General features: G+C 43.2%; 1 protein-coding gene and 1 long non-coding RNA gene across 2 annotated transcripts in view; one reads left to right on the plus strand and one right to left on the minus strand.

Annotated features, from left to right (window-relative positions):
• Window positions 1–19,849, minus strand: part of KLHL29 (kelch like family member 29) — a 425,477-nt gene that overhangs the window by 319,283 nt on the left and 86,345 nt on the right. The gene's annotated exons all lie outside the window — the stretch shown is intronic.
• On the plus strand, window positions 2,071–4,120 carry LOC143158956 (uncharacterized). Its single transcript, XR_012995075.1, has 2 exons — window positions 2,071–2,203; window positions 3,573–4,120. It is a non-coding gene; the product is annotated as an uncharacterized LOC143158956 (long non-coding RNA).

The raw sequence follows: 19,849 nt of genomic DNA on the forward strand, positions 1-19,849 counted from the left end.
CATTGGCTCCTCTGCCACTTGGAGAAGGAAGTTATCATCGACGCATTCCAGGAACCTCCCAGGTTGCTTATGCCCTGCCACGTTGTCCCTCCAACAGACGTCGGGGTGGTTGAAGTCCCCCATGAGGACCAGGGCTTGTGAGCGTGAGGCTGCTCCTATCTGTCTATAGAGGGCCTCATCCGCTCGGTCTTCCTGGTTGGGTGGCCTGTAGCAGACCCCCACCACAATGTCACCTGTCCCTGCCTTCTCTTTAATCCTGACCCACAAGCTCTCGGTCGGCTCCTCATCCCTCCCCAGGCAGAGCTCCATGCACTCCAGCTGGTCATTGACATAGAGGGCGACACCCCCTCCTCGTCTCCCCTGCCTGTCCTTCCGAAAGAGCCTGTATCCCTCCATCCCAACACTCCAATCATAGGAGCCATCCCACCACGTCTCCGTGATGCCAATAAGGTCGCAGCCCTGCAGGCGTGCGCACGTCTCTACCTCCTCTTGTTTATTCCCCATGCTACGTGCGTTTGCATAGAGGCGTTTAAGCTGGGCCCCCGATGAAGCTGTCTTACTGGCTGGCGTTCCTTTGTGCTGCTCTCCAGGCACTCTCCTGCTGACCTGTGTTCCTTCTCCAGGCTCTGGGCATCTCTTGCTGGCCCTGGCATCAAACCGGTAGGAGTGGGATGGATTGAGGTTCCCCTCCCCTGGCATCTCTGGTTTAAAGCCCTCTTCACCAGCTTGGCAAGCCTATGACCAAAGATGCTCTTCCCCTTCTCTGACAGATGGACCCCGTCAGCCCCCAGTAGACCAGGTTTCTCAAACCGAGTCCCATGGTCTAAGTAGCCGAACCCCTGGCTGTGGCACCAGTCCCATAATCATTTGTTGACTCGCCAGATTCGACTGGCCCTTTCAAACCCCTTTCCTTTGACCAGCAGGATTGATGAAAAAACTACCTGCGCTCCCGAGTCCCTTACTGCCGCTCCCAGGGCTCTGTAGTCCTTGTTGATAGTCCTCAGACTGCTCCTGGCTGTGTTGCTGGTGCCCACGTGAAACAGCAGCAGCGGATAATAGTCAGTGGACTGTACGAGGCTTGGTAGCCTCTCGGTGACATCCCTGATGCGAGCCCCTGGTAAGCAGCACACCTCTCCAGAGAGTGTGTCGGGTCAGCAAATGGGTGCCTCTGTACCTCAGAAGAGAGTCGCCTACTACTATCACCCATCACCTTTTCTTAGTGGCGCTGGTTGTTATATGGGGGGCAGATCGGGCTGCATTACTCAGCTCTAGCACTTCTCCTGGTGTGACAAGACTTTCCTCTTGGGCCTGCAGAGCAGTGAAGCGGTTCTGCACGGGCACCTCAGGCTTCGGGGGAAGTCCCTTCCTCCTGCTGGTCCTTGCCATTGCAACTGTCCATTCTTCTGCATTTTTGGCCCCCTTGCTCCCCTCTGCGTGTGCCGGTGGGGGAGTTTTTGGCTGTTTGGCCGTGGGCTGCATGTCTGCTGCAGACTGTGCTTGGAACCAGCTGTCTAGCTCCTTCTCTGCCTCCTTGATGTCACGCAGCCTTCTCACCGCCTCCTGCAGCTCAGCCACCTGTTGCAGGAGGTCTTCCACCTGGGCACACCTTTTGCAGGCAGGTCTGCTGCCTGTCCCTACCCCAGGAGAGAGGTCCAAGCACTCCCTGCAGCCGGAGGTCTGCACTGCAGCCTCTCCCTTCAGCAGTTCCGTCTGCGGGGAGGCATCGGCCGCCGCTGGGGTAGATGGTGCAGACCCCCTAGCTGAAGCCGCAGCCTTTACCCTCAGACGAGTGCCCACCATTCTGCCTTGAGGGTCGAGTAGGATGAGTGCCCTTGACCTGTGCCCAGTTGCTGGGTTATGTGCATGCCGGGTCCCCCACTCGGCCCGTGGAATGCCTCTCCTTCGAAGAGGCGCCCTCCCTGCGCACCCTCCCTTGCAAACTGCCGCACCACGCCCTGTTTGCCCGTCCTGTTGGCAGCGCTCCTGGTGGCAGCGCTCCCTGGGGCTGCCTTGAGTGGCAGTGGCGGGTGGCAGCCGTTACTCCTGGCCCTGCCCACACCTCGTCAGCTGCCCTGGTGAGAGCTGCCAGCTCCCGGCAGGTCTCTGCGCTCCCCTGTGGGTTCCCCGGCTGAGGAAACCCCCCTGTACGCCGCCATCCACCACTCCGCTGCGGGACACACCTGCACCGGAGCCGATCACCTCTGTGAGTCTAAAAGTTTAAAAATCCCAAAATAGCTTGTGCTGGTTTTGGCTGGGATAGAGTTAATTTTCTTCACAGTAGCTAGTATGGGGCTGTTTTGGATTTGTGCTGGAAGCAGTGTTGAAAACACAGGAATGTTTTTGTTACTGCTGAGCAGTGCTGACACAGAGTCAAGGCCTCTTCTGCTTCTCACCCCACCCCACCAGTGAGCAGGCTGGGGGTGCACAAGAAGCTGGGAGGGGGCACAGCCGGGACAGCTGACCCCAACTGACCAAAGGGATATTCCACACCATATGATGTCATGCTCAGCAGACAAAGCTGGGGGAAGAAGAAGGAAGGGGGGGCGTTCGGAGTGATGGCGTTTGTCTTCCCAAGTAACCGTTACGCGTGATGGAGCCCTGCTTTCCTGGAGATGGCTGAACACCTGCCTGCCCATGGGAAGGAGTGAATGAATTCCTTGTTTTGCTTTGCTTGCGTGCGCGGCTTTTGCTTTCCCTATTAAACTGTTCTTATCTCAACCCACGAGTTTTCTCACTTTTACTCTTCCGATTCTCTCCCCCATCCCACCGGGGGGGAGTGAGCGAGCGGCTGTGTGGGGCTTAGTTGCCGGCTGGGGTTAAACCATGACAAGCTATAGAGAATATGCTTGGTACGGACACTGAGGAAGGGCAATCTGGGTTGTCTTCTCCTCGCAAAACTATGCTGAAGTCTGGCCAGACTCCAGGAACGCACATTTCTCTGCAGATGGCTAGAACGATGGTTAACAGTAGGAACCATAAAAGACTTCCACTTCTGATTATGTGTATTATGTTTTTTTTTTTTTAAAGAAGGTAGGCTTCTCCTCTCTCCCCCCTCCCCCCCCCCCCCTTTTTTTTTTAAACCTATTTAAAGGTAGTCACCACATGCTTAGATTTCCCCCTCCAGCATTTATTTAGCTTTAAGCTACCTCAGGACAAAATTATTTTATCTATTCAACATATTACAGTCCAGTACACTGCAGAGCCGACTGAATTACTGTCAGGGTGCTATGTAAATCAAACCCACTTGCTAAGTAAAACAGTAATGCAATGCAATGAGTGCCTGTCCACAATCATTCAGCTATAGGTGTCACTCCCACCTTTACCATATGAATAGATGAAGATTCCCTCAAAGCAACAGAATCTTAATTCTCCCCCCAGCTTCAAATGTATGCAATAAGGAAACACTTCAAACACCAATATCTTTTTCTCCTAAGGCACACTTCTTGTCTGTAATTAGTTTCCATTGGTCAAGTGGTTTTGTTTCCATATATCAGGCTATAGTAATGTTTTAAGTGACACTCTGTGATTCATCCTACACTGTCTAATATGATTTTTTTCCCCCTTTAACACAGAATAAGAAGGAATGGAGAGAAAAAGGAGAGAAGAGGGGAAAAAAAAAGATTGTCTGCAATCATATTGTTACACTGTGCACAGTTTATGGCTGGCACACAGCCAGTTTGCGGTTGTGATAAGAAATGTGTAATCCTATTATACAGAGAGGAGTCGGAATGTACAAATAGGTCCTGGAAATAGGAACTTCTCCTGTAAGATTATTCTTTTCGCCATAATAGTTCTGCACGTAGGTCTAGATGGTAGCTCTTCGCAATTCTCCCCACTGCTAATGGAAAGCCAACTGTCAAAACAATTTACCACACATGAGCTGGGATTTTTGCAGAAGACAAAAAGAAGTGGTGCCGCATGTTCGCGTACAAGAGTAACGTTAATTAGAACAACAGCTACAAGTCCTCGCAGCCTGGCACATGAAGAGCATATCGCATTGCATAAAGGGAGCCTGGTTTACCCCGACGCTGCCACGTTCTGCGAGGTTGTGAAATCCTGCACACTAAGCAGTTTTTAAGAAACATTAACTGAAAGGCAACAAAAGCTGGTTTTCATGGCATTTTGCATCGCTGTTTCCTTAATAAGACAATACAGAAACCATTTCGTGAGCACAGGGTTATTGGGCTGCTAAAAGCACATTCTTGTACTGAAAGTAGAAAACCAAATACCACCTACCATGTAAGTCAGCATCCCCGTGGAGTTAAATTACTGGATAATTCCGACCCGATTATCTATTTTTCCCATTTCCTTCACATGACATTACTGCATTACTGTGGTTATGATTCAAAAAAGTGGCTATGCATTCTCCACCTTCCCCCATGTGCATAAGTGCTTTTGACTTATTACTCTTTAATATCTTCATCGATGACACGGAGAGTGGGATTGAGTGCACCCTCAGCAAGTTTGCAGATGACACTAAGCTGAGCAGTGCCCCCAAGACAGAGGGACAGGATGCTATCCAGAGGGACCTGGACAAACTGGAGAAGTGGGCCTCTGTGAACCTCATGAGGTTTCACAAGGCCAAGTGCAAGGTCCTGCACCTGGGTCGGGGCAACCCCCGGGAGCAATACAGGCTGGGGGATGAAGGGATTGAGGGCAGCCCTGCCGAGAAGGACTTGGGGGTCCTGGTGGATGAAAAGCTGGACATGAGCCAGCAATGTGCGCTCGCAGCCCAGAAGGCCAATCGTATCCTGGGCTGCATCCAAAGCAGCGTGGCCAGCAGGTCGAGGGAGGGGATCCTGCCCCTCTGCTCTGCTCTGCTGAGACCCCACCTGCAGTCCTGCGTCCAGCTCTGGAGCCCTCAGCAGAAGAAAGACACAGACCTGTTGGAGTGGGTCCAGAGGAGGGCCACAAAAATGATCAGGGGGATGGAACACCTCTCCTGTGAAGAAAGGCTGGGAGAGTTGGGGTTGTTCAGCCTGGAGAAGAGAAGGCTTCGGGGGGACCTTCTTGCAGCCTATCAGTACTTAAAGGGGGCTTATAAAAAAGATGGGGACAAACTTTTTAGCAGGGCTTGTTGCGACAGGACAAGGGGGAATGGCTTTAAACTAAAGGGGGGTAGATTAAGACTAGATCTAAGGAAGACATTTTTTCCACTGAGGGTGGTGAAACACTGGCACAGGTTGCCCCGAGAGGTGGTGGATGCCCCATCCCTGGAAACATTCGAGGTCAGGTTGGACGGGGCTCTGAGCAACCTGATCTAGTTGCAGATGTCCCTGCCCACGGCAGGGGGGTTGGACTGGATGACCTTTAGAGGTCCCTTCCAACCCAAACTATTCTATGATTCTATGACTTAAGTGAGATAAGTTAAAATACAGGACAGCGCTCTCTTGAAAAACAGTCATTTTCTGCATAAGGACCCGTGCAGCAAGGAGGTGATGAGATCCATGCCAGAAGCGGCTGTGCCCCCCAGTGAACCAGGTCACCGCTTAACCTTACTCCTGTCTGACCAAAAAATAAGTTCCTCAGAGGGAAGGGCTTTTGAAGTGCAAAATATTAAGAAAGAAGTTCTTTTTCTTAGGAAAAAGAATAAATAAAACAACTCACCGACAAGTGTGTCATGCAGGAGTAAAGGACATGGTCATATGGTTGCAAGGTAAATATAAGCACCATAAATTAGCTCAAGCAGCAGCAGGGTACACTAGCTTATTATGAACCCCATCAGACTGTGGCTGAAGTATTATCAGCTTGTTAAGAACCTGGTTTGGTATATTTGTATATACCAAGCTAGACGGGGTGTATTTTCATGACACTGCAATTACTTCTGTGACTGCAACATAGACATATTCAGTAAGTACGAACAAATGCCTTTAGCATCCTGCCTTCCAACTTGCTGCAGCAGCAGAGCTCACAAGCAGGAAATTTAATTCTCTTCAGGGTGGAAAAGGGAATCAGCAATGAGAAAGGAAAAAAAGACAAAATAAATAGTTCTATTAAAATCAAGGTACTCTACATTTACAGGCATACAGAGACAGTGACTAAATCGTGTCCTAGGTCAGAGGAGTACACACACATTTCCATTAAGCTCAGCAGGAGGACATGTGTGTGTAAACCAGAATTTAAACATACTAAATAACTAAGGTGTGTTGTTTTTTAACCTTAAGTACTACTCTCCCATTAAGATCACCAAATTCTGGATTTTCGTAACTACTCTACAATCCAAGCATCAGGCCACACAGAGACTGAGGGCAGCCTCAGGTCGGACTGGATGAGGTGCCTTCCAACCTTAGCGGTTCTGTGAGTCTGTGATAATTAAATAATATTTATTTCTGGCAAAAAAGGTTGAATGTCACAAATTCTAAGTGTAAAATAACAGTGAGGGAATCAGATTAAAATGATTCTGTTGAGTTAAAGTGGGCAGTAACACATGTATTACAATCCAATTAGCAGAAAAGCTTTTCCACGTGTTGTTAAAGTGCCTTTTGCACCGAACTACCTTCACCTGACCTGACAAGCGGTGAATTATCTGTTGTAGCTGGACTCTGTTGCAGATTAATTAAAAGAAAACAACAGAAGAAAGAGATGAAAGTGAACTGTACAAAAACTCCATAATTTTCCTATTACTACGAACCTAGCACGTTAATACAAACCTAGCAGTTTGCAAAATCCTCCAATAACAGGAAAGTGATGAGTAATTCAAAGTAGTGAAAGACAACCAAAGCAATCAGAAATCAGCTCCTTAAAAAAAATCATGAGATGTTAAAAATATAATATGGATTCTCTATTTCTTTTGCGAGTTTTAGGGGTTTGTTGGTTGGGTTTTTTCCCAGCTTCTTCTCACTACAGTTAGTGTTGTCATTACAGAAAGCAGCAGAAGACACTGTTGTGTGTGCATGCAGACACAAATTCCCAGCGATTATTCTGCGAACAAAAGCAACAACATAACTGCACCGTGTGCAGCAGGGCAGGCCATTTAATCAAAATACCCTTTAAAAAAAAAGATTTGTAATCATCTTCTGAGGGTCACTCAAGGTTTCCTGCAAGAAACACATGACTATTTGTTAATCCAGGTGCTACTTCAGAGTCAGTTCAGGAAGACGAAGAGGGCAACTGGCAGATCTGGGAAGGACTGACCGGCTGACTCATGTGGTCAAGGTCCAGCATGGCAGCAGCACGGTGATGCTGCCCTTCTTGCTATTCAGCACTGGGCATCTGCTGTGTGAGTGACCCCCACACACAATGGGTATGACCCACACACACTCCCCAACTTGGCTTGGGAGGAGAGCAATGGCACTGCAGCCTGAAGAAGTCTTTGCCACCGCCCCCAAATGTCATGTTTTAGACTCAGGCTGTCCTCTCCATGTTCATGCAACACCATCTCCAGTGCACAATCCTGGTGCTGCCGTGCAGCTAGCACTAAAATAAAGTTGTGTTGTTTCCAGCTAAGCTGGATCCCCTAGCTCCCTTGTACTTTCTCCTTTCCATGAACGATCTCCTGGAGACCACTGCGTAGCTTCAAGAGACACTGTCACGGTGACAGGGAAGAAGCTGTCACCTCAGGGGAATGTATGGGAGTAGTACTTTTGGATGGGAACCACCGTACTTTGCTGATATTTTCTTTAAAACACTCCTACTGTTGCTTGGAATACACAAGCATGACTAAGAGCCATCCCCTGACTTCTGCTGGTTCCTGCGCTGAAATTACATTGCTGATTTTTGATATCTGGCTGAAGTGTAACTGATGTCATTATCAACTCAGCGCTATAGAGAAAATGGAATCCGCCCTTTTGCAAAATCCTTCAGTTAGGATAAATCATATTGCCTCTATGGTCTCTATTTTACATAACAAAATGCACATGAACAAAAATAAATCAGCAGCTGGGGCTTCAGCATAGTCCACTTATGAGGGAAGATGCTTCCACATCTTCTCCATCATCTGACAAAGAAGCAGGAAGATTACTGGAAAATTTTGTCTGCAAATTTCTTGATGACTCAGAAGGGGTTCCTGGTACTTGCAACAACGCTTGTGCAGGAACAAATACTCCCCTTGTACAAATGTGGCTGATGACATCACAATATACCTTGCCCATGTATGTTTTAGAAAAGACCATTTACTTAACTTTTAGTCCATACAAAAGGCTAGAAAAAACCCAAGATGTTTGCATAACCACAGGCCATTCACAAGTCATGTTACACCAGGAAAGCCTGAAGAAAGGCAAAAAGGAATTACATACTTTGACAGTACATGTGACTTTTCCCTCTACTGGAATTTGTTCCCTATTTTATCTCATATTCTGTAGACATGTATTTTGATCTTTGTTTTAACTGTACAGAAAGGAAAAAGGAAGGGAGGAAAAAAAAGCATGAAATAAGTAAAGGGTGCTGTACTAAATGAAAGGATAGATAAGTAGTTACTGGTGGAGGGAAGAGATAAAAATTGTACTGATCTATGAAAAACGAACATACTTGAGCTAAGAAAAATTAAAGATAACCAAAAGGAAGTCAGTAATTAACAGCAGATTTCCCACTGACCAGTTATGCTCTGAGCAATTATAGTAGTAACAACCAACTTTATTCATTTTATATATATATGGGGACAAAAAGAAGATTAAAAAATGGCAGAGAAATACAGGAAAAATCTGCAGATGAAAGTGCTTTTTTCAAGTTTTATTTCCTCTGAGAAACAGTAAAAACAGAGGTAGCCTATTAAAAAGCCTACTCCTGTTCAAATTGCCAATTTAACGACTTTGGTCCAAAAAACCCTGAAGTATGAAGAAATATCCCCCCCCGCAAGCCCGACAATTCCTCTCCCCATCAGTCTCCAAACCAAACACAATACTGCACGAGTCTACCCAAAAGAACACATCAGTTGCATTAAAGTCCCAATGCAGTTTTCATACAGTTCATTGTTTCAGCTAATTTAATTAAAAGAGGGTCCAGATGATTATTATCCTGGCAGAAGGAAACTGTAAAGACAATACAATGGCAGATTGCCATGATCATTGTATTTTATCTTTTAACTGAAAACACAGCTAAAGGAAGAGGATAAAACAAGACCACTTTGCTAACAATTAAAAAAGCTGACATCTTCCAACCATTTCCACAGGACAGTACGAGACTCGGGTGTTGTTCAGTCTGCCAACTTTCAGCAATCAATTGTGTGCTGTGAATGTGACCATGATCAGTTTAAGCAGGAAAATTTACCATCGCAGTATGCTACAAGTACAACTTAGTCATCCCTCTGGGCAATGAAGGCGGCATTATTTATGGTGCAAACACCGGTCTGAGGCTCAGGTGGTCTGGGCTCGACTCCCAGCAGCATCATACAATTTCCTAGGGAAATGTAGTGCTTGCGTCCATCTAAGGCCAAGGTCATATCAAGTTGATAAGGACTGTATAAATATCTAAGTAGAGTAAGATGATACCATTTTAAGGAATATATAAACAGCCCAGGGCTTGAAGTTCAGCTGCCTACAGAGCTCCACTCAAATCAGAAGCAGCAAGCCTTCTATGGAAGCCTTTCTGAAAACCACTCTTGCATTAGGAATATTCCTTAAAACTCTGCAGGGACGTAAATCAGTGCTACTGATCTGCACACTTACACTTCAAAGTCTAGTAATACTAAACTGAATTTCATTGGCTGAGAATAAATATTTCCATGAGCAGGCATTTCTAAGTTAGGGACGCTTTTGGGTTTTTTTTAATGACTGGAAGATATTTTTGCATGCAATTTCAGTTCTGATCTACACATTCCCAACTGAAAGTTTTTCTGTTAGTATTGTGCAAGAATATAAAAAGGAATAAACAAACAAATTCAGTCTCTGCCCAGCAGATGAATGTTTCTAATAGAAATATATATAATAGCAAAAATATAAAAACAAAAGGTCAAATGATTTGACCAAGGTCAAAAAAGCAAGCCAGTGGGAAAGCTAGGAGTAAAGTCAAGCACGTGATTTCACCTGTGGATTTCAGAGTTTGAGGCCAACAGCTTACCTGATAGACCTCCTCTTGTCTCCTGGGTATCTATGTATCCAAATGCATACTCCAACCTTAGAAATAAAATTTTCCTAAATTGGAATGAAGACACTTTGGTTTAATGTCTGAGAGGAAAGATGTTTCAGTGACTAGGAAACTAGCTGTTACAAGTGACATGAGGCTCAAACCAATTCCTTTTCCAGCAGCCTTTAAGACACCACACAAATGATGGGACATTAGGTAGCCAAACAGATTTCAGTAGGGCAGCCTCTGATCAGTCTTTGTCTCGGTTACATCTCTGAAACAGAAATAATAGTCCATTATCCCTGGATTAGGTTTTACAGGAGGTACATTGAGCAAATCAACATGATTGTTTTGGAGGACAACTACTCTAAATGCTGACAGAGATTAAACTACTACTGCATGACTGTGGCCAAATAAGGTAGAAGGAATGAATTTTAAAGCTAAAATAGAAATACAGTCCTTTCAGATAGGTGTGTTTGCCCTCTCTGCTCATTTCTGGTTTAGAAGAACACAACAAGTGGAAGAGAAACTGTAAAGCACCAGAAGTAGCCATCGGTCGTCTTCACCTCCAGGCATTCCCCCCTCCCAGTTTCAAGTACTTTCTGTACTAATGCACACACACACACACCATGAGCATCTGCTGTAGCTGCTACACCACCATTAAGTGATTACGGGCAATGGCAGAAGAGCCTCCTGCGGACATGCTCTTTCCTGAGCGCAGCTTTCATATCACAAGAAGTCTCAGAGTTTCCCAGCTCAGACAACACTTCAACACAGTGTAATAAAACCCAGCCAAACAGCCAAGGATCTGCCCTCAGCCAGCAGTAATTAAAATTAATCATTGACAATTATTTTCATGGGCATGTTCAAAAAGAGACACTGCCAGCTCACTGAATCCTCAAAGCTGACAGACCTTGAAATAGGCTGTGGTCAGGTACAGCATGTTCCTGGGTTTCATGCTTTACTATTGATTCACTGTCCCACTTGCAGGACCCGCAGCTCTGATGGTCAGAGCCACCTCGGTCCTGCAGTTGAACACCTGAGCTGGCATCAACAAGTGGGATTAGTAAGGAAAGAGATTTTTCAGATAAATATTGCTATGTCTATAATTATTGCTGCCCAGCTGGGATTCAGGGCTGTATCAGTGTTAAAATTTCTTATTCTCGAATCTTAGCGTCTTATGGACTTGAGATTTCGTTCCCTGATTTCCATGTGCATTTGTGTTAAGTTTTTAATCACTATCTTTTTCCATTATCTTCATTGGTCACTGCTTATGCTATTTTGAGGGAGGTGAAGAGGTTTCTGAGGTACAGAGTAGCCTGAAGGTTATCAGTTTCAAAGCTTCAAAAACTACTGAAGCGGTTACATTTACAGAGGTAAAAGAATGAATAAAATTCAATGTGAGGGATTAGGACTGTCACTTTCTGGAACACTATTTACTTATACAAGCAATTTTTATGGGAGTGAATATCTACTATTCATGATAGCAGCCTTGATCAATTCTGTCCCTTTGAAACTTATCATAAAATGTAAAAGCATGTCTTATGTATATAAACCCAAAATTTCTAGACAGTAAGACCAAGACTGTAACTATTGCAGAGAGAAAGCAATCTCACACCTAACAGATTGCAGATCCCTAGGTATCAACCTGCATACTGCTCCTTCCTTCCCATCAACTGGAATATTGATTTTTACAATACATATCAGAAAAAAAAAGCTTTCACTGGATATACTGAAGGAGGAGCAGGGTAATGAGATTGTCTGCCTCCCGCCATGAGTGTTCTGTAGTTGGAGCTCAAAACTGGAACTAAAAGCAAGAGATGGTAGAAGATCCAACTTCTTACATTAATCAACTCTCAGCATGGCTTTCGGTCAGAAGACTTCAAAGGAACAGATATTCCCTCTTCGCTGAAGTAGAGAAATGCCTGATAAATATGTTTTCCTTTTTATCTTTACAATCTAGAGTGATTTTTCTATACTGTATGTAGGTATGATGCTGTGCAGGAAACAGGAGCACTGAATGGAGAGGGAACAGTTACACAGGCAGGGCTCAGGATATCTCTCTCTTTAGGAAATTCAGCCAGAGAAAAGGAGGTAAACAGTGTAAAACAACAGCAGCATGCAAGCTCAAAAGTCTCCGTGGCCATCAGTGACACTGCAGCACGTCTGAAAATGTCACCCCAGACTTCTTTACGTTTTATGCAGGGTACCAACTTATTTTTTTCCTACACTGTGTATTGACCCTATGCTTCTCTTGTATTGTTCACCCCATTTTTCAATCATCATAGTTTCCTAATTCACAATATATCCTCATTAAGCCAGTTTCCCAGTAAAGATGGCAGTAAAGGCATTAGGACCCTAAAGTTTAGGGCTCCCCCCTCCCCAACCTCTCCTTTCTGCACCACGAGCCCTGCGCTTGCAGCAAGGCATCCTGAGATGTAACTTTAGACCCAAGATGAATATTGCCAGCTCCCAGATCAGCTCTCACTTCATCCCCTCCTTCCACAGCCATGAGTGTCTGCAGCTCAGAAGAGCAGTAGGGATCAGTGTCTCCTGCCAAGCTGCCAGGGAAAGCCCAGCCAGCACCCCAGCCCCCCCCGCCAGGCATTTAACTACAAAGTCTGATTTTGACTTGTGCACTTTATATGATTTTTGCCCCCCTGTTCAAAGTTTTAAAGTTATCTGGAGGAAAGACCTCAAAGGTGTGCAGCAGAGAAATAATTAAAAAGGGTGGCAGCCCTATTTCATCATGTATTATGGCCCCTTCTCCCTTTGGAATGTCAAGTCTAAATTATCACCGCTAAAACATTTTACAAGCTTGAACAAAATTGTCAGGGACCTTAGCTGAACTCTGGCACATGGGAAAAAAAGAAAAAAAACAAAAAAAAAAAAGAGGAAGAAGTAAAGGGAGAGGGAACTGTTAGAAGAGGCATGAGGAACCCCAAAACCACCTTGGGACACCAGAAATAGCCAGAGCAGGCAGGGGCAGTATGGGTGTGCACATGTGTGCATGGGGAGGATGCAGTTCCCCAAAATTTCCTGGCTGTTCAACACAAAATGAAGACAGCCCAAAGGACCAGGCATTGACATGTTCTCCCCCGAGCAGAGATGCAGAGCAGCTCGTTCTGAGCAGAGATGAAAGCCCAGCTTCTTCTTCCAACCACCAGACAATCTTGCTAGTAATGGATTAAAGAGGTTTAAGAAACTATACATTTAATAAGGTCAGAAGGGCAAGGACACAGTTATGTTTTGAACTACATACAGCTTTGCATTTTTGTTCCTGTTTTAAATACAAAAGTAGCATTTTTTTGCCAGAGCTGACATGGTCTAAGGATATAAGCAGGGCAAGGAGCACAGGGAGAAGTACCATCTTTTATTAGTCCATTGATGGAGAAAAAAAGATTTCAGACACCAAAATCTGCAGACATGAAATCGTCACAAAGCAAAGACCACTGCTCTTTAAATATATAAGCGTATAAATATACATGTGTATATGTACACATATATAAAAACTTCCTACCTTGCTTTCAAATCTGAAAGACTTTCTCAAGCTTGCACTGCCAGTAACAAATATAGCTCATCTTTTCTTTCGTTGGGGAAAGAAAATCACAGCTGAGAAAAACAGACTGTGGAAAGACCCCAGCAGCAGAAGACACAGTTAGCTATTACCTACTGTGATTACAGAAAAGTGCTATTTCTTATTCTGCGCCTCGCTCCTCTTTGCCATTCTTTTCATCCACCTTAAAAATGATTTTAGGATTTAAGCAAATAGGGTCATTTGGGGGATTGTATGCTCCTGGCTAAAGCCTTCCCTGCCTTGGGGGGGAAAAAAAAAAATAAAAATCAAGCAGCAAGAAGTTTGCAGTTCTTCAGCGTTCCCTTTTCCCCTCTCCTAATGCAAATTCAGAGCAGTTTCTGTAGAGACTGTAAACACCCACACACCTTTCCAGGTGGGGGAAAAAAAACCCCATACCAGTAAATACGTAAGAGCAATTTCTTTACCCTTTCTTTGCTAAGTGACTGATAAAATCTGTATGGACAAACACACACAGAACCTTCAGGAGAAAGGAAAGATGTTTTGGGGATTTGATGGCTGTCTTATCTTTCCTTGTACACTGAACAGTCTGCAAAACCTAATAGCATTAGCTTACTAACAGATATATTAATAGGTGGGGGGGAAGGGAAGAGCGGAAAAAAGCCACTAAAACATATTCCACCTACACATCTCTCTACTAATCATAAACTCAGGTAGAAAGCAAATTACTTCTCCCAGACCAGGGGAAGAAAAAAGAAAAAAAGACGAAAAGAGAAAGAGAAAAGGGGAAAAAGCACCTATTCACATCTTTTTCTGGAAATCATCATATAAAAAAATAACTTTATACTAATCGCTGCATTTATCAATCCATGACAAAGGAAGAGAAAGTAAAAAAAAAAACCAACTCAAGAATGCCACAACATCTTACAGCTAGTAATTTCAGAGTGATAAATATAATGGCCTCAGACTACTAGAAGGATTAGATTTAGCTGTAAAACAAGAAGTGCAGTTAACAGTTGCTGTTGGGTCTGGTGTTAGGATTAGAAGGCACTGCTAATCACTAGAAATGTAAAAAGATTAAGAGGTGATGGTTGCCAGTAAGGTTTTTAAGAGCATGTAAGCGCTGGAATTCATTTTGGGATTAAAATTCCTCAAGGAAAAAAAAAAAAAAGGATAGATCATAAACGCAGCTGCCAGTTTCACTTGCACTGTCCACAACCCATTCCCAAGGATTAGGAGAGTTAAAGAGAGTGGAAAAATGAAATGTATGCCATGGCTTACACTGAAGGGTCCTAGGAGGGCTTTAGTGAGGAGAAGCAAGCATTTGTTTTCTGGTACCTACGAATTCACTACTGCAATCTAAAACCTATTAGAATAGTGGGTTTGGGTTAGGAGATTTTGCTTACCAAAAACCTGCCTGAACACAGGGGAGTCACAGCTTCTAAAGACACTGTAACAGAAATGATGATGGAATCTAGTATCTGCATCCTTTCAGTAGGAGGAATAGGACGACATCTTAATTTCCTGGTTTGTTTCCAGCTGGTTTAGATTCACCTATATAATCTATTCATGTTCTTAGTTACCAAGGACGAGTAAAGCTCCCCATATAAAATACTCAGTCTGGAGTGTGTAAAAGAATCCTCCCCAGGGGAAAAAAAAAAAAAAAAAAAGAAAAAATCAGCTTCCAAAAACCTCAAAATAAATACTATCTTTTAAAAAACAAATTTGAATTTTGGATGGAAAATTTTACTAAAAAGGCATTTAACCAGTGCAGGCCACAGTGTCATGTGGTCAGATTCCCTAGCTCGCTTATGACAGAGTGCTCTCCATCAGCAACCACTGCAAAGTTCATCGCTGTCACCCTCGGTCACCACCATCCCAAACTGCGCAGTCCACAGTACAACATCTCAAGGAGAACACAGACCTCTGCAAAACCCATCGGTTTTCCCACCGGCCTGATGGACAGTCAACAGTTGTTTAGCAGTGAGGCCACCCAAAACTCGCCTCTCTCCCACAGTGTCCCAAATTTATCCAATGATTCAGAGTAAAATTCAAGTGCCACCACGCAATTTCATGAGCATTCACTCCGCTCAGCTGCATTTCCTCCTGGGCCTCCAAGGAGCTCGAATGTTGACTCAGACCAACCTCTTTTCACTCGTTAATTTACCTTCTGTAAATCTGGACCTTGCTATTCAAGGGGTTGGGCAGTGGTGTGGAATAAGACCATTTCATCATTTTCTAGCACGCCTTTCAGTCAAGTGCTCCTGGTGCATCTGTCTGGCTTATCAGACTCTGTAAGACTACTTTTCCCTTTTGTTCCCCCAAAATGAACATTTTTTCCAGATGCCTGTAGCAGAAGCAGAAATAACCATCTTCCAAGAGTTATAAAAGTCGTATTAAATAACAGAGGTGAAAGCACTGTGTATGATTTCTGCAGAAGTCTTTTTCAGTAGAACAGATAAATTTATTCACTGCATTATGGAACAGTTTGAGAAAACAAGATCATACAGTGTACACTGCCTCTATTGAAATTGTTTCATTTCTATTCATGAGTGCTCTGATTAGATACACTGAAAATATCATCAGTAAGAAATAAATAATTCTGCCAAATTAATAGTTGTTGATTTCTTTTACCTGAAAATGTAAGTAGCATCTCATTCACACTAGATAAAGCTGCTATAATTTGGATGCATCGATCTTGTTGGTTCAAGTCTATGCAGCACACCGAGACAGGTATTCATCTATGTTTTCTTAATATTAAACACCTTCTTTCAAAATGATAAGTTCTTTAGCGAGTTAAGATGGGTGAGTATATGCTTTGCTTGGAGAGGTTTAGTAGCCAACTGTTTTTTTTTTTTCCTGTAGCTGTTTTCCCCAAATAGTGGGTTGAGAGAAATAAATTGCTTCAAATGTACAAAATGGTTTAGAAATGGTATTTTAGGGAATACAGGTAAACTTTCTGTATTGGACAAAATTTACCTCAAGCTCAGCAAATGCTCTTTAATTAATAACACCTTTCTGCCTCAGAAAGGAAGCGGCCAGAAGAAACCATCACTAACATCATTAGATGATGGGAGCTATTAACCAGCCCCAAACCAAGGGCTCCTCAGTACCTCCCTCCCCATAAAGTATTTTGCTGGAGAAATGTAGGAAGGGGTAGATTTGTGCAATTGGAGCAGAAGATATTATTTAGCAGAAAGATCAGACTAATATTTTGTTTGGAAAAAAAAAGTAAAGAACATAGAGCTAATATGTTTTAGACATCGCAGAATGATGAATGCAGTACGTCTGCTCAGCTTACGAACATCTGAGAAAAAGCCCTCTACATTTTTGAAAAATTCATCCAGTTTGACTCGACGATGAATTCTTCTTCTAGAAATCAAATATAATTGCTGTAACATTTTGAAAAATCTAAATGCACAGCTGAGTATCTTAAGAGCACCCTGTTTGCAAAGCAGCCAAGTAATACACCTCAGAGAGCTACTGTTAGCTACTGCAGGCAAGATAAATCAAGAAAATGCTGAGTTGAGGTGCAATTTGACAGTTATTAGCAGAACAGGAGTAATTTGATGAAGAAAAAAAATCTGACAAAAATCTCAGTTCACAGCAACAAATTTTGGGAGCCTATTTGCACATAAATTGGAAAAAAAAATTCTTGCATTAGAAACTGATGAAGATGAAACAATATACCCTAAATCCTAACATATTTGAAATTATTTTCTTTGATTCAAAGCTGATAATCCTGTAACAGGCAGTAACTAAGCAGAGGCTTACCAGACTTGCTCTGCATGTTGAAGAGACTGCACAGTCAGATCCTGATCTAGGGCCATTCAGCTATCAGAATAACTGGATTTACTGCTATACACACCTTTGTTTTTGCCATTTGAAAGCATCTACAGCACACAGAACATTGAGCTGTGTTTTAAGCATTAGCGGCATAAATATCCCCTCGTGTACCATATACTTCACCACTTCTGGCTTACCATAAATCAAGTATACAACCAATCACCTTTTTTATGTTGGATGTTAATGGCAACTCTATTATTCAAATGCAGGCTGTGTAGAGTTGCCTTTCACAGGGACGTAAAGCAGCTCACGAGCAGGCTTACGACTGAGCAAGGGAAGATTCCAATCTGCCTGTGATCTTCCCACTACAACCCCTCTGTCATCAGAGATGTGATATTCTGCATCTTTCAATTTATCTCATCAGTGCAAAAGGTTTTTTTAAAAAAACTCCTATAAGCAGGAAAAAAATATTAGAAAGCTTTTTGCACTATTCAAGAACTGCCTCTTTGTGTCCCCACAAACATTCAGAGTAAATGTTTTCACTCACATTCTCGTAAGCGGAGATGCTGTTCTTTACTGCATTACAATTAGACACATAGACTAAGAGATATCTTTCGTGTTATTATATCAAACTCTTCTACAAACGTACAAAGGGATTTTATAGATTGTCGTCTTTTCTGCTTACCACTGAATTTTCACACTCAGCGCGAAATGCAGTAAAAGTGAAAGATACCTTCCCTGTGTTTACAGTGCCCACCAAGAACCATTTCAAAACCAAATAAAACAACTTAGCTATGATTTAAGCAGCACAAACTGTTCTCCCACAGGGTTTCTTTTTTCCTCTCCCCTTCCCCTCATCTTTCAGTTCATGAGGATAGGAAACATGAAAACTAAATGGATTTATGTTTAAATAATTCATCTTTACAGGCACATCAAACCAAGTACTAAATTTCATCCACAGGGCTGGCCAGATTTAGCTGATTCCAGTGGTATTTTAAACAGCATTCTGGAGAGCTAGTCACAAAAGGTTGTGAGGAAACGCTGAACAGCTGTGTTGATAAGAGTTGTTTTGAAACAACATGTGTTGAAACTCTACCTATTCTTACCCAACACAGCTGACAGGGAGACATTACCAGCCATCCCGAACTGCCACTGCATTTTGGAGACTCATGCCCACACAAGAGATGCTTTGTGAGCAGGGCGAGCTCTGGCACATCCTGGGAAGACGAAGAGAGTTAGAAAGGCTGAGCATCGTTTTCCTGCCAAGTGGTAGGAAAACATGCGGCAACATAAAGCATCTTAGCTGCGTTGATCCTGCAAGCCAAGTTGCCTTCAACTAAGGTCCCATGGGGACTGGGAAGTGAAGCAATGGTAGTAACTCTCCTCCTCTTTAAGCAATGGAGGAAAATAGGGGGTTTTTTGTATATTTTTAAACATCCTAAGTAGTACAAACAACGGATTTACTCTTGCAGGAAGTCTAACAATATTCCTCTGTAACCTTTACTATGCTCGCACTTCAAGTCATGTTTATTGTGCTAAATAAACCATACCAAATTCTTGCAGCTAAAGAGGAAAAAATGAAAATAAAAAATCTAGGGACCGGGGTTTTGTTTTGGTTTTTTACTCCCTAAAAAGCCAGAATCTAAACCTTTCAATTCTTAATAATAACTGTTTGCTTTAATAACACAAGTGGTCTCTCTCCTGCGCATGGCTATCAACACGTTAGAAGAATCTGTAAAAGGGGACCAGGGAAACAGGTCTTTCACACAACTAAGATCTGTTCCCCTGATTTACACCAACAACTTTTCATTGTCCAAACTAAACTAGAAAAAGCAGCAAAGAAATATAATTAAGTTTCAAGATATAACAACAATTGACAACAATTTTAGCAACGCTGCTTTCACTTCAACCATTTCCTACACAGGCAAGAAATCATTTTGCCACGTGGAAACCTTGAGTGGGTTAGTAACCCACTACCATACCAGAGATTAATTTTTGCAGTCATGTTTATACCTTCAAATTCACTGAAGTGGAGGTCCATTGCAAAAGAACCAGAGAAAACCACTGGAGGGATGTGTTGGAAGTGGAGCAGGACACAAGGAAAACAAACACAGAAAATACAATATTCTTGGATTTGCAGTGCAACCTTTACTGACTTTCTCCAAATGGGTTTGTGTTTCCAGTCTAAGTTAACATCACTTATAATATTATAAACTAAATCATACAGAAAAGATTTGGTAAAGAGTTAAGTTTTGCAGAATGTGTTTTGGATGAGTTGCATTAGAAATAGCTTGAAATACCTTTAAAGAAGTATCATCATCTTAATGACATGCTTACTCCTGAGGGTAAAGTTTGAGCCCTTCAGCAGAAAGCAATCTCACTGCAAGCAGGACCTTAATGGCTTAGAGCCACTGTTTATGCAGTGGGGAGCCCTCTTTAAATCAAACATGTTTAAAAGTGTCCTTGCTCTAAGTTGCACAGGGCATCCCATCACAAATTTATGTCCTCATGCTCTGCAGAGTAATGATG

The sequence above is a fragment of the Aptenodytes patagonicus genome, chromosome 3, assembly GCF_965638725.1.
Source record: "Aptenodytes patagonicus chromosome 3, bAptPat1.pri.cur, whole genome shotgun sequence".
Taxonomy (NCBI): Eukaryota; Metazoa; Chordata; class Aves; order Sphenisciformes; family Spheniscidae; genus Aptenodytes; species Aptenodytes patagonicus.